Genomic DNA, 12,508 nt, shown 5'->3' with positions numbered 1-12,508 from the left:
CTATGAATAATTTGCAATTATATCGATATTTGCAATTTAGTTTTATTAATTTTTTTTTATACATTTCAACAATAATATCTAATTCTTTTAACGTTATATAAGGAGAATGTATTCACCTCTTTATCAATGCGCGGTTGCTTGGTAATATTCCGTTTATCTTCCAGTCGTTTCAAGACTGCTGAACGCCATAAGGTGCTCTGTCATCGCAGTAACGCGAGTCGATAATGCAGCAATGTTATATACAGTTAGCGTTAGACGTTGACTTATAATACCGGCATGAATAGAAACACAATGCCTCGTGAAGACTCTGATACGTTGTGATTATTTAGTAATGGCAACAATAATGTTTCCGCGTGTAGCATAGGACACGTGCATTGTGATTCCCTGTTGTATTATGTAATTAATGTTACTCGTATTACATTTTGCTCAGAACTAACGTAAAAGGCGATAAAGCACGTCGAATAAAATTAATCGCCGATATGATCAGTGAAATTAATAAATAATGAAAAATAAAGAGAGAAAATTGTTTATGATATTAAATCGCAAAGTAATTCGTAAATGAATCAACGTACCGTTTAAAATGTCTTCAAAAAAAAAAGAGAGAAGAAGAGATAAAAAAAGAAAGAGATGATAAAAAAATCAATCGGTTGGAAATTGTACCGTTACACGAGAAAGCAAAAACATGTTGAGATATTTCCTGTGTGCGTTTCGTTCCGTGATGAAAATTCTCAAATCACTGGCCCTTTGTAGTGGCGTTGATCCGTCATGTTACGTGTACTTCGCGTGATCGCGATACAAAAGCATGAGAAAGACAATTTGCTCGCGCGATGTTTATGGTTTCACTGCACCCTATTTCAAACGGACGTTAATTTGATTCCGTCCAAGCATATTTAACCATCTGACGATCAGAATGATATTCTCTTCCCCATTGTCTCAATAAAAACATGAACTGTCTGCTATGCAACGAACAAATGTAAAGAAAATATTTATATTATAGTCGAGACCCGCAGGCAAATAGATAAGTATAATAGTTACACCTGAAAAGAAGAAATATTTATTCTTTACAAACATAAAATGACAATTACGTTTATAATTATTATGATCATATACAATATATAAGAGACAATCTTATACAATATATAAGACTAAAATATTTTATAATAGAGAAACAATTTAAATGAAGGAAAAGTGAAATTTAATTGAATTACGTACTTATATAAATATTATTTTAATAAGGATAATTTGTTTAATTAAAAAGCAGTTGAATTAATTGCACATACCAAAGTTTAACTTACTTGCAAAATAAAATAGCGTAGAAATTCAAAGATTTCCACGTAATTCTAATTAATAGGAAAAACGTTTTAGTGAAACAATTACTTCAAAATACTGACAGGTATAACGGTCTGATCGATGCAGCGCAGAATTAATTTCCTGCAGGTTTCGCTATACATGATTACGCAGACTATATGATCAATCTGTTGTGAAACGTTTGTTAGCTTTGATCCGTCGAAAATCGGTAGAGGTATTCACCGTTCTAAAATTACAACACACGCTTTGCCTTATCACAGATCAAATTAATTTTCGGCCTTTCACGAATACGAACGAGTGTTCGTACGTACGTCAAAGCTGAAACTAATATGCACAGTACCATATATAAGCAGCTGTTAATTAAATTTGTGGACTAATACGCCTACGTTATTTCAATTAAATTGAGCTCAGATTTAATTGCTAATATTAGTAATTGATTTACTTCTGACGTGTCAAGAAGAGATTGTACCGAGCTCAGCTTTCATTATTGGCACATATGTACTTAGACTTTTGCATTAAAGCTTCGTTGATTATTTAACGAAGTGATGCAGCTTGTCCCTTCGAAGTGAAGTAGAATTAATTATCCGATCGTCGCGCAGCACATGATGTAGTTCCATTAGCCTTCATTATAGAATCCATCTATCATAGAATCCGTTACGATCTTTCCCGATACTTTTCTCAGATCATAGGAGGCTCAATCGCTCTACATAACCGTTCCTCACTGAGGAACGTAAATTGAGATATTTTCCAGTCTGCAACAGACTAGAGAAACGATTTGTATCTGCGCCAAGTTAATTAAACTCACAGGTTGGAGCGGACATTCATTAAGTATACTGCTCGTACGCGTTAATATTTCCTCTGTTAAATTAAACACGGTCACTCTAAATATTATATTTAATTATACTCCGCGAACGAGGTGCGAAACGCACATTGAAACTGCCAGTACTTCTCGTTACTTCTGCTGGAATTAACTATTACGTTCTAATTTTCAACAAGTCATAATTAAATCAACGGCCAAATTGATACTAGTCTATGTTATCCAAATTAATGAAATCATTTAATTAGGAACTCATTAAGATTATTACTAATTTTTTATAAAATAAAAAAATAATTGTACAAATTCTTATCTAGAAATATTTATTTATCTGACTACGATTGACTTTAATCTGTACTGTTAAAGGAATAATGGCAACCCAATCTCTTGAGTTGAATATTTTGTTATCTTTAACTTCTATGTATGTCAAAATGTAAATTAATCTATTTCTGTGGTCAGTTTCAAAGTAAACAACGTACATATTAACGTATGCACTTAGTAAATAAATTTGAATCAAATTTAATACTTACATCTTCTCGAGTTAAATTGTTTAACTTTATCGTTTTAATTAAATTAACGATATATTAAATAGAAACAGAGAATAACTTACAGAAATGATTAAAAATAACTCAAATTGGATGTAATTCGATATCATAAATTTAATATTATACATAGAGACCTTATAACAAAATTTGATCTCAAGATGACAAATTTTTGATCAGTTCACCGTTTTCGTCAACTTTAATAAGTTAGAATGAGTAATAATATATAAATTCGAATAAAATAGTATCTATAAAAAGAGACAGTATATACTCTTTTTTTTTCGCTCTTATTTTGATGAAATCGTCGTTTGGCCAGATATAAAATCTCTTCTGATATAAAGTCTCTAATCTGGTTTACTTCCATGACGTTTAGATAGTTCAATCGATATGTCAATCAGTTCTATGTTTCCGCGAAAACCGTTCTGACAAGTTGTCATCTTTCTTATCATGCTACATCCGCAATTAATTTGGCGACAACGTCTTTCTGGTACAGCTCCCAAGGAACGTCCTAAATCAGATTGTCATGCGTTAAGCCCGTAGTCATCATCTTTGACGAACCGCAAACCCCGGCGCTTACGACGACGAAATCTCGTTTGACGTTCGATCTAACCGCAAAACTGAATTAATCCTCGCCACGCATTTCGCGAGCCATTCCGATCTGAGAGTGGTGGAGACGTTTAGACGTCATCGGAAGTCCTCAGCGAGGCCTCATTCGACGCCGGCATGTAAGTACGCATCGAACTGACAAGGAGCTTCGCTCAATTTAATAGCTTCCACGAACAATGGCGCCTGACAAGAAGATCCGGCCGCTGGTAACGGCACGAATTATCGAACCAAACGGTGACGATTTGAGATACAGTAAATCGCAAATTGGGGACTTGACAGAATTCAGTATAATTTGATCGGGCAAGGAACGCGAGCGCTCTCGGAAAATCGTATTATTCTATATTCAAATGAAATACAAATTTTTTGTATGAGTATGAAATAACAATGTCCATTATCATTCTATACAATAAGGAATAGACATTACGAGCTTGTATTTTAAATGTGCTATATACTATTTTCTAATAATTTTATAAATTTGTAAACATTTGTAAAAATCATATTAATATTTTGTTTTTTGCACTTCTCGTGACAATCGATATTTTTTGATAACTGTAGTACATATACTTGGTAAGTAACCGTACATATATCTTCGGGCAATGCACAACTTTGTCAGGTATTTCTTTGAAGAACGAGAATCGGTTTACAAAGAAGTTATACATACAGAGGCTATCGGATCCCTCTACTCTCTGCTACCTGACACCGCACACCGTCGAATTTCTATCTTATCACGAAATACGAAATACGTTTCTATTATGTACGCTGCTATAAATCTGACGCAGTATAAAATATGCGTCTGGCGAAAACAAGGGCCAATAGAAGACTGCCGGATAATAGAGAAACATAGTGAGATATTCGTGCTCAATATTCGGTAAGAGTAAATCTTTGTTTGGCTAGCTTTGTGCGGCGAAAAATATTGCTGGAAATTGACATTATAAATCATATTATACTTATAAATATACGGAATGTCCCGCAATGACTGGCTCTGATTGTTATTTTTTATAGAATTATTTTACAATCTTTATGATGTTATTTAAATTACCATGAATTTAGTCGTTTTTAGACATTTGTATATTTTATGATATTTAGTATAAAAAAATATTTACAAAACAGAAAGCCGAAAAGATATACTTTTTAATAAAATAATATAAATAAATTTTAATAAAGTTTAATAAAATTATATAATCAATATTAATTAAGAATGTTAGCAGTGTTTTTTTTTATGATTTGTATGTTTTAAAATGACATCAACATTTGAGTCACGAAGAAGAGAAGTAATTAAAATTCAATGATTTCGATATCAACTACAACTAGTCCTTGTCAGAGATTTTTTTCATCTTTGGGAGACTTAATAAGTTGAGCAAGGAGGAATGAAAAAAAAACTAAGAAAGCGTAGGTTAAAGTTTAAAGCTTAGGCTATGCTGACAGTACAATTTCATTATCAGCCGGATAAGACTGTCCTCCTCCGTGCTCAATGTCAGCAACAAAGGAAAATGCGCAGGTGGTTGGTAATAATCGATATCAAATATTTGTTCTCGTTCTGTAAGTTGTACGAGTTCTCAAATATATCTACAGCCTGTACAATCATAGTGGAAATATTATATTTCCACCATGTGATCACAATTATATACATTCTACATATAACATTGTCTTAAAACTTCAAAGAATTCTTTGAAAGAAATGCCAAATGTATGTAGATAGCAATATATCTATATAACATCAATATATCTATATAATATATCTATATAACAGAGCAAATAATTAATATATTACTAAGTTTCAAATTTTTGTCGAATTTTAAAGTATAAAAGTGATGCTCACAAGAGAAGGAACCTGTAGTATTACCGATTTTGATGGGCTTTGGATGTGTAAAATATGAAAAAAATATTAAACCCGTACTTTTTTATCTGCTTATCTTAAAATTTAGGAGTCGAAGCCATCTCTAAAAGAAATAAAGTTTTTTTTTCATTTTCGAAAAATGTAAATATACTATTATTAAGACTATATAGTACTATAAAATTTTTGCCTAAAACATTTTTATATTTCATAGTTTTTAAAATATTTGTTAAAAATGACAAAATTCGTTGTTTTCGAGGGATTGTTTTAATTTCTTTTAGTCTTTCCTTGAAATAAGCAAATAAAAAATATAAGTTTAATATTTTTTTGTGTTCTACATTAAAATCGATGAGGGACAGTTTCAACAATTCTCTTATCAGTGCGATGCAAGAATAAGTGTGGTCTTTTTTCTCAAAGTAGTAGATAAGATGAGAACGAACCGAAGAAGGAGGAACTTATTTCGTCTTTCGTTAAATCGGATTGAGCGTCGCAACTTGTCGGGTGCTTCGATTTTGCTGCACCAGTGACACCTCGAATTTTCTCTTTTCTCTTATTTGATTCTAAGGTTAAGAAGAGAGAGCTTAGTTTGTTCACGAGCAGGATTTCCGTTTGCGGACCCAGCTGGAAAACGCAATAACCGCCTTCGTTCGACCTGCGAAATGGCACCTCCGCAATGCCTCCTATTTCACCCTACATCGACGAGAATGAAGTTCGCACGACCTTCGGTCGAACTTACTATCGAATTACGTCGTCCTTCGAATTTCTTTCTACCTCTGACCCGAAGAAAGTACAGAAAAGGGAGAGGGGTTCGTGGAGTGGCGATTCAATTTCTAACTTACATTATGATGAAAAAAAAACAGGATGAGTTAATTGAAAAAATATAAAAGAAATATAGAGAGAATTGAGATCCGTGAAAATCCCACAGTATATATTCGTATGATTTCCTTATACGGTTTTTTTTCTTGTTGTATTACTAATTGTATTACTAATTGTACTATTAATTATAACTAATTTAAATTTAAAAACTTTTATTTATATATTTTCGTTATACCTTTCTAATTTTTTTATTTTAACAAAAAGGTTTTAAAAATTAGAAAAATATATATTTTTACGAAATATAATAAAATATAAAAAAATTTTTTTTTTCTATTTTTGTGTAATGTAAATTCATCTACAATCCAACACTATTATATAAGTGCTTAAATTCTCTAGAATTTATATTCACAGTTATTCTAAAATTATGAATAGTTTGGCAGAAAAATTAATTAATTACATAAATATATGAAAAGCTGTTAAATACAATCGAAACTGGATATTGGAATAATAATTATTATATTCTTAAATACATTTATCTTAGTCAGACTGTGCTCCGCATACAGTCGGTCTTGCAACATAATCATTTAATTGAAGTAATAATCTTCACAAATTAATTTTTGATCGTCAATTTGATACTACTATAACACACTTAAAACCCTGTAAAGAACTTATTGCGAAAAATATTATTGTATCTCAGTTCGGAATTGGACCTGGAATCTTCCTACTTTTTTTGAGACAGATGTTTTAACTATCTTGATCAAGAAAAGTAGGGAGATTCCAGGTTAAAATAATATTTTTCGCAATAAGTTCTTTACAGAACTTTTAGGTGTGCTAATAGCAAATCGATAATCAAAAATTTGTGAAGATTATTATTTTAATTAAATAATTGTGTTGCAAGACAGTTGCGGAGCATAGTCTGACTAACTAAGATAAACATGTTTAAGAATTTCTATATAATTATTATTACTTTGACATTTAGCTTAGGTGATTCTTCATATACTTATGTGATGTATTCATATATTGATCATATTCTTATTTTATTGAAATTAATTTAACTATATATTGTATTCATTACTTATCAACTGAATTAGTACGCAACACCGAAATAAGTGATCAATTCTTGAAATTATTTCTATATAAAAGTAAAATTCTTTGAAAGACGTTTCAATTATTCTGATTGTGTGTGTGTGTGTGTGTCTTAAATAAAAAATCTTTTTCATTGATGAAAGTAATAAACAAATTGGAGAAGAAAAGATTTAACAATTGAATTAAGAAGAAGTATTATATAACCATATGTATAATATTTTCAACAGATATTATATTTCGCATGAAAAGAATTGTAATCGCGTAAAAGATAAAATTTGTAATAGGTTTGATAATTAAATAGTCTTTGCTTCGAGCTTTAATACTTTGTGTGACTTTGTTCGAAACTACAGGAGAATATTCGAATTCCATTAAAACGAGTAATGAAGTGCTTTAGATATTATTATCAAGAATTAAAAGGGTTTTATTCTCCCTTTGAGATAAACTTCGGTTCACGTTGGTTTTGTTCCTTTCGTTCGGTCGTTAGAAATCTGATAACGTTCTTCTAGAAATAAAAAAAAGAAGGTAATGATGCCTTTACGCGATAGTTCATAATTATCACATTTTATTACTTTTCCTAACTTTCGTGTCTATGAATGACATTATTTTTCTGTTAGAGAAAATATATTTAAAAAGTGATAATATTTCGTTCCTTCATCCGGGATTATGTTCACGAATATTAACGAAGACGCTTTCCAATTTTAGTTTTAAAGATAATTTTAGATTAAGGAAATATATAGATTTGGAACAGTTATTATAAAGAATTGTGTAACATTGTTGCACCTACTTATCATCTTGAATCTTTTATTTTTAAAGGTTTCGCGCTACTACAATATACTGATAAATTCCATCACATAAGAACAGGCTAGAATTTGTCGGAACAAATCGAAATCATTTCCCTTTGAAAGCTACGCATCGGCAGGGTTACACGCAGTTTTATTACGTTGCTACGTGTCTCGTATCTTCCTATGCAATTTTCCCACCGTTCGTTTTAACGCACGAATTTGTTTCAAACTCGTTTCCGTTGGTCGACGCAATGTTTCGCATTTGAGTATTTTGCGTAGCCAAAAAAAATGCGAAACATTGCGAATGTTAAATCAATTATTTTTCAACCAGTTATGCTACGTTGTATAATTTATTATTTTTTCCCTCGTAATAATTATAATCTGGGTTAAAAAGTTTATTTAAAATGTTTGAGCCATTTCAATGTTTGAAACAAATTTTAAATAAATATTTAAGTCAGATGTTGGAAGAGAAAACTGTAAAATATGCAAAATAAACAGAAAAATCTAAATAAAATAAGTAAAATTAATTCTTATTAATTAAAAATGTTCTTTCAAATCTTTACACGAAAGGAAAATTAGATATAAATTTAAGGCTAATGTTTTAATTGCGTAAGATATGGTATAATACGTTACGAAGATCTATCTCATGTAAACTTTATTACACTCTTTAACTCTTTTAGATTTGACTACTGTACTACAGGAATAGTGTGTTTCACCTTTCAGCATACTGACAAACAATTAATAATAGAACTCTGTAATATTCAGGTGAGACCACGGTTCAATTTATAGCAGAGTTCTTTTGTGACAACGCGGCGCCTCAAAGCGTTTGGGGTAACAGCAACCGCGATTCTCCAGGTCGGAAACGAAAATGGATTTAGTTAATCCGATTGACGGTCCACGGGAACCGCTGGCTTGCGTGTTTTAACGGTCGTTGAAAATTTGCAACTACTCACAAGGAAAACCGCGAAACACTGAAACGCGAAATTAGACTGTCCGCAACTTGCCGCAGACCTTAAATGTGGTTAATGCCATCTGAGAATACGTTATATTTAAGTACCTACATTAAATGCACATAGCACAGATTGAGCATATCACGTTTAACGGTATTTTCGGAAAACGATACTTAATAAAATTTCATACTAGGTATATCAAGGGACCATTTTTATTTATGATGTCGGTCTGTTTATCTTTAACCAGATACCTATAATCTACGCGCTTAATTGAAATGAAATTACAAAATATTGAATTTTCTCGCTTATTCATATTTCATTTGCTCGCAAATTATTTGAATAATGTCAATATTTTATATATAACTGCGTAATAATGTCCTTCACAAACATACATTCACACACATATTTACAATCTATTTTAATTACAATTCATTTTTAAAGCCAGTAATCTGAAACTTTAAATTAAGCAAATATTTTAAAGTTGAAATGTACAATTACGACATAACTTATATCTATTAAAAACTATCTATTAAATTTTTATCAAAGAAAGATCGATTTTATCTTTCCAGAGTTTTACGTCCTGGAAAATTTATATTTTTTAGAGGAACTGCAGTGTAATCTGCATGAAACGTGATGTACATGTACATATATGACTCATCTTTCTGTTTCTCTCTCTCTCTCTCTCTCTCTCTCTCTCTCTCTCTCTCTCTCTCGTGCTATCTCTGAAATTCTCGTAAACATAAGCGGAGAGTTGATTCCTCCGAGCTACATTCCAAAAACGCTCAGAGGCCTACGGAAAGATATTGAATGCCAACAATTTGCGGACGGTGTCCAGTGATATGCAGTGCTATGGCGATAGTTTGTGCCTTGTTAACCTCACAGATAGGACAATAGTTGGTAGTAGCATAGAAATGCCTGTGTTTCCAGAGTGTCCCCGATACCCCCGTCCAACAGGGACAAGTTTATTCGATGGATGTTGTTCACCCTCAACGCGTTTTGGTATGTGCCAAACGCTGAAAGGATTTCGCACGTTTAATGCACCGAATTTCGGCGCCAAATTCCAGCGAATTATTCACGGAATCTGATCGACATACAGAAGAGCATAGCGTTTCACGCGACTCACGTAACGTGACTCTAATTCATCGTCTGATAGTAGCACTAATGGCTTTAGTTAGATTGATGTGATATTTCAATGCTCGAGAAATTTATTAAAGATCATAAAGTATAGAATATAAAAAAGTATAAGAGAATTCATGCGAATATTTTTGCATAAACCATGTATAATAATTTGTTCTCATCTTTATCCAGATTTGTAACTAATAAGTTATATCAAGATATACAAAATATTTTTTTTCACATAGAATGGAGAAAGATTTTTTTTTTCTGAATGTATTTATATCTTTGTGATTAAACTTTTGAAGATTGTACGTATTCTGAACATACATATAAAGTTCCATCGTTTTTCTTTGTAAATCAGCTCTAGCTGTACCTATATCGTTTTACCAGGTCAAAATTAGCAAAGTCGTTGCACCAAGTCATATTATTCATCGAGAACGAATTACTGATGCAAGTAAATAAATTTCATGGACGGTTATTGCCTCAGTCATGAATCTCGTTGAATTTTGCCACGAAATTATTCGCAGCATTCTATCGGCGTCATCGCCGCTGCTATCTGCACCGAATTAGAACGATTCAGTTCGGCTGAAGATTTAGGATAACTCGGCTGATGGTAATTACATACTGAAATCGAACGGCGCATTTCGTATAGCAATGGGGCTATTTTCGATGTGTGGCATGCTAGAAAATGATCGTCTAATGGCGCCACGGTACCGGCGTCGATCTGACACGGTTTATTGAGCTAATCGATAACGAATATGCGTGCCGCCTAATATTCGCGATCCAAATACACGTAATTTGCCTTGTCCACCTGAGTTAGCTAATTACGCGCTCGCTGAGTTCTAGTAGCCTCGGTATACGCAAAGTTGGTCAGACAAAAGCAAATTACTGTATCGTATTTCAGTGAATAAACTAATGTACTTCATTTTACGTAACTTATACGTATGAAAAATAGAAATCCGCTTGTAATTCTCCTAATTATTTTTCGTTGAGAAAGAGAGATATTTTTTTGTAACATTATTCTAGCTATAATTAGCTCACTCTTATAATTATTTATAAATTATAATATAAAAAAATTGCTATATATTTTATGTAGTACAATATGTCTTCGTGAAGCAAATTATTTTCATGTAATTATGAACCTAATTATAAACATCGTGCATATTTTAATTATAGTTATTAAAACAGATTCGTTATAGTGTTAGCTCGCTTCGAGGTCATCCGATGAGAGACTATCGCCTTTAAAATTCATGCCTGAAATTGGATCCGACATTTCTCTGAGTTCCATCGTGCAATTTCTACGAATAGTGATCTTCGCTCATTCCTCGACGTATTTCCGGATCGTCGCTTCCGTTCTCCTTGACAAAGCTCTAGAAATCGCTCGAGAAATTGTAATCGAGAAATTTAGAGGTCAGACGAAGCCAACCTGAACGTAGAAATCATGCGATTCGTTGCAAAACAAGTTTCTCATTAACATGCAGTGTTAGAATCGTTTAACTGTGTAAGTTATTTTGTTTCTCTGTTATATTAAACACGTTTCTGCTAAATTATAGGTCGATTTAATATGCTGTAAAGAGAATTTCTCAAAGTTATTGCATTAAAATAAGTATTATTATACAATTCTATGATGTAATATTTACTGCAGAACATACCTACTACCACATATAATCCATTGTTCCATTGACAAAGAACTAAGATTGCAAATTCCAATTTGTTTGAATGTACGATTTAAACCGTATGCAAACGCAATGCTTTCAAATAAAATAAGGCGAGATCTCTAAAACTACCTTTCATCCACATTCGCATATCTCTTTGTATCCTCGGGCGAACAAGAAATTCTTTTCCGTTCTTCTTCACTACTCACGCTCGGGCATTGATTCGTTTGAAGAAAGATACGTTATTTAAATGAAATATGTCTCTTCTTTGTTGAGCCTAAGCATAAACTTTCTTCAGTGAGAATTATTGGAAAAATTTTTTAAAAGTTATTTTTTCTTGAGAAAACATGATGCAAATGTGAAGCCAACTCATTCTCTTTCTCCTAAAATTTTAAAACCATGAAATCAGTATATTTTCTTTAACCGCTTATAAATAATAAACAAATTGTTATTATTTTATCTATATGACAATATCTATTTTAAAAACTTATAGTAAGCAATAAGTGAAAAATTTTAATCTCGAATACACATTGAAAGTCATAGAATTCTTGTAAAAAATCATTCACGCTGATCGAGAAATAGTTACTGCTAATAATTAAACTCTACGTACCTTAGCGAAAATCACAAGAAAACTAACAATTTCTTTTATTTCTCTATCAAATACACACTAGCGCAATTATGTATTGTTTCGCACTTTCATGGGTCGGTTTCTTCAATAGTTAGAAACTCATAATGCTATCTCAGATAGATAAGCCAAAATTAAAAATATTCGCTTTGCCCAGAGCGTTTGCCTTGCCCGGACTTCACCTAATAGTTAAAATGTATTTTATTATATATTTTTATACACTTTATAAAAATTATAAACTCAATAAATAAAAAATGTATTGTATTATGGTTTAATGATAATAGCTTATTCCACATAATTCCGTGACGTTTCGCGGAATTAATTTAAAGTAGTCTACGATTAATATTCTCCTGTGAAGCATGTCAATTGTCGCAA

Source organism: Trachymyrmex septentrionalis, unplaced genomic scaffold, assembly GCF_001594115.1.
Source record: "Trachymyrmex septentrionalis isolate Tsep2-gDNA-1 unplaced genomic scaffold, Tsep1.0 scaffold53, whole genome shotgun sequence".
In the NCBI taxonomy this organism is placed as follows: Eukaryota; Metazoa; Arthropoda; class Insecta; order Hymenoptera; family Formicidae; genus Trachymyrmex; species Trachymyrmex septentrionalis.
This window is presented reverse-complemented; position numbering follows the sequence as displayed.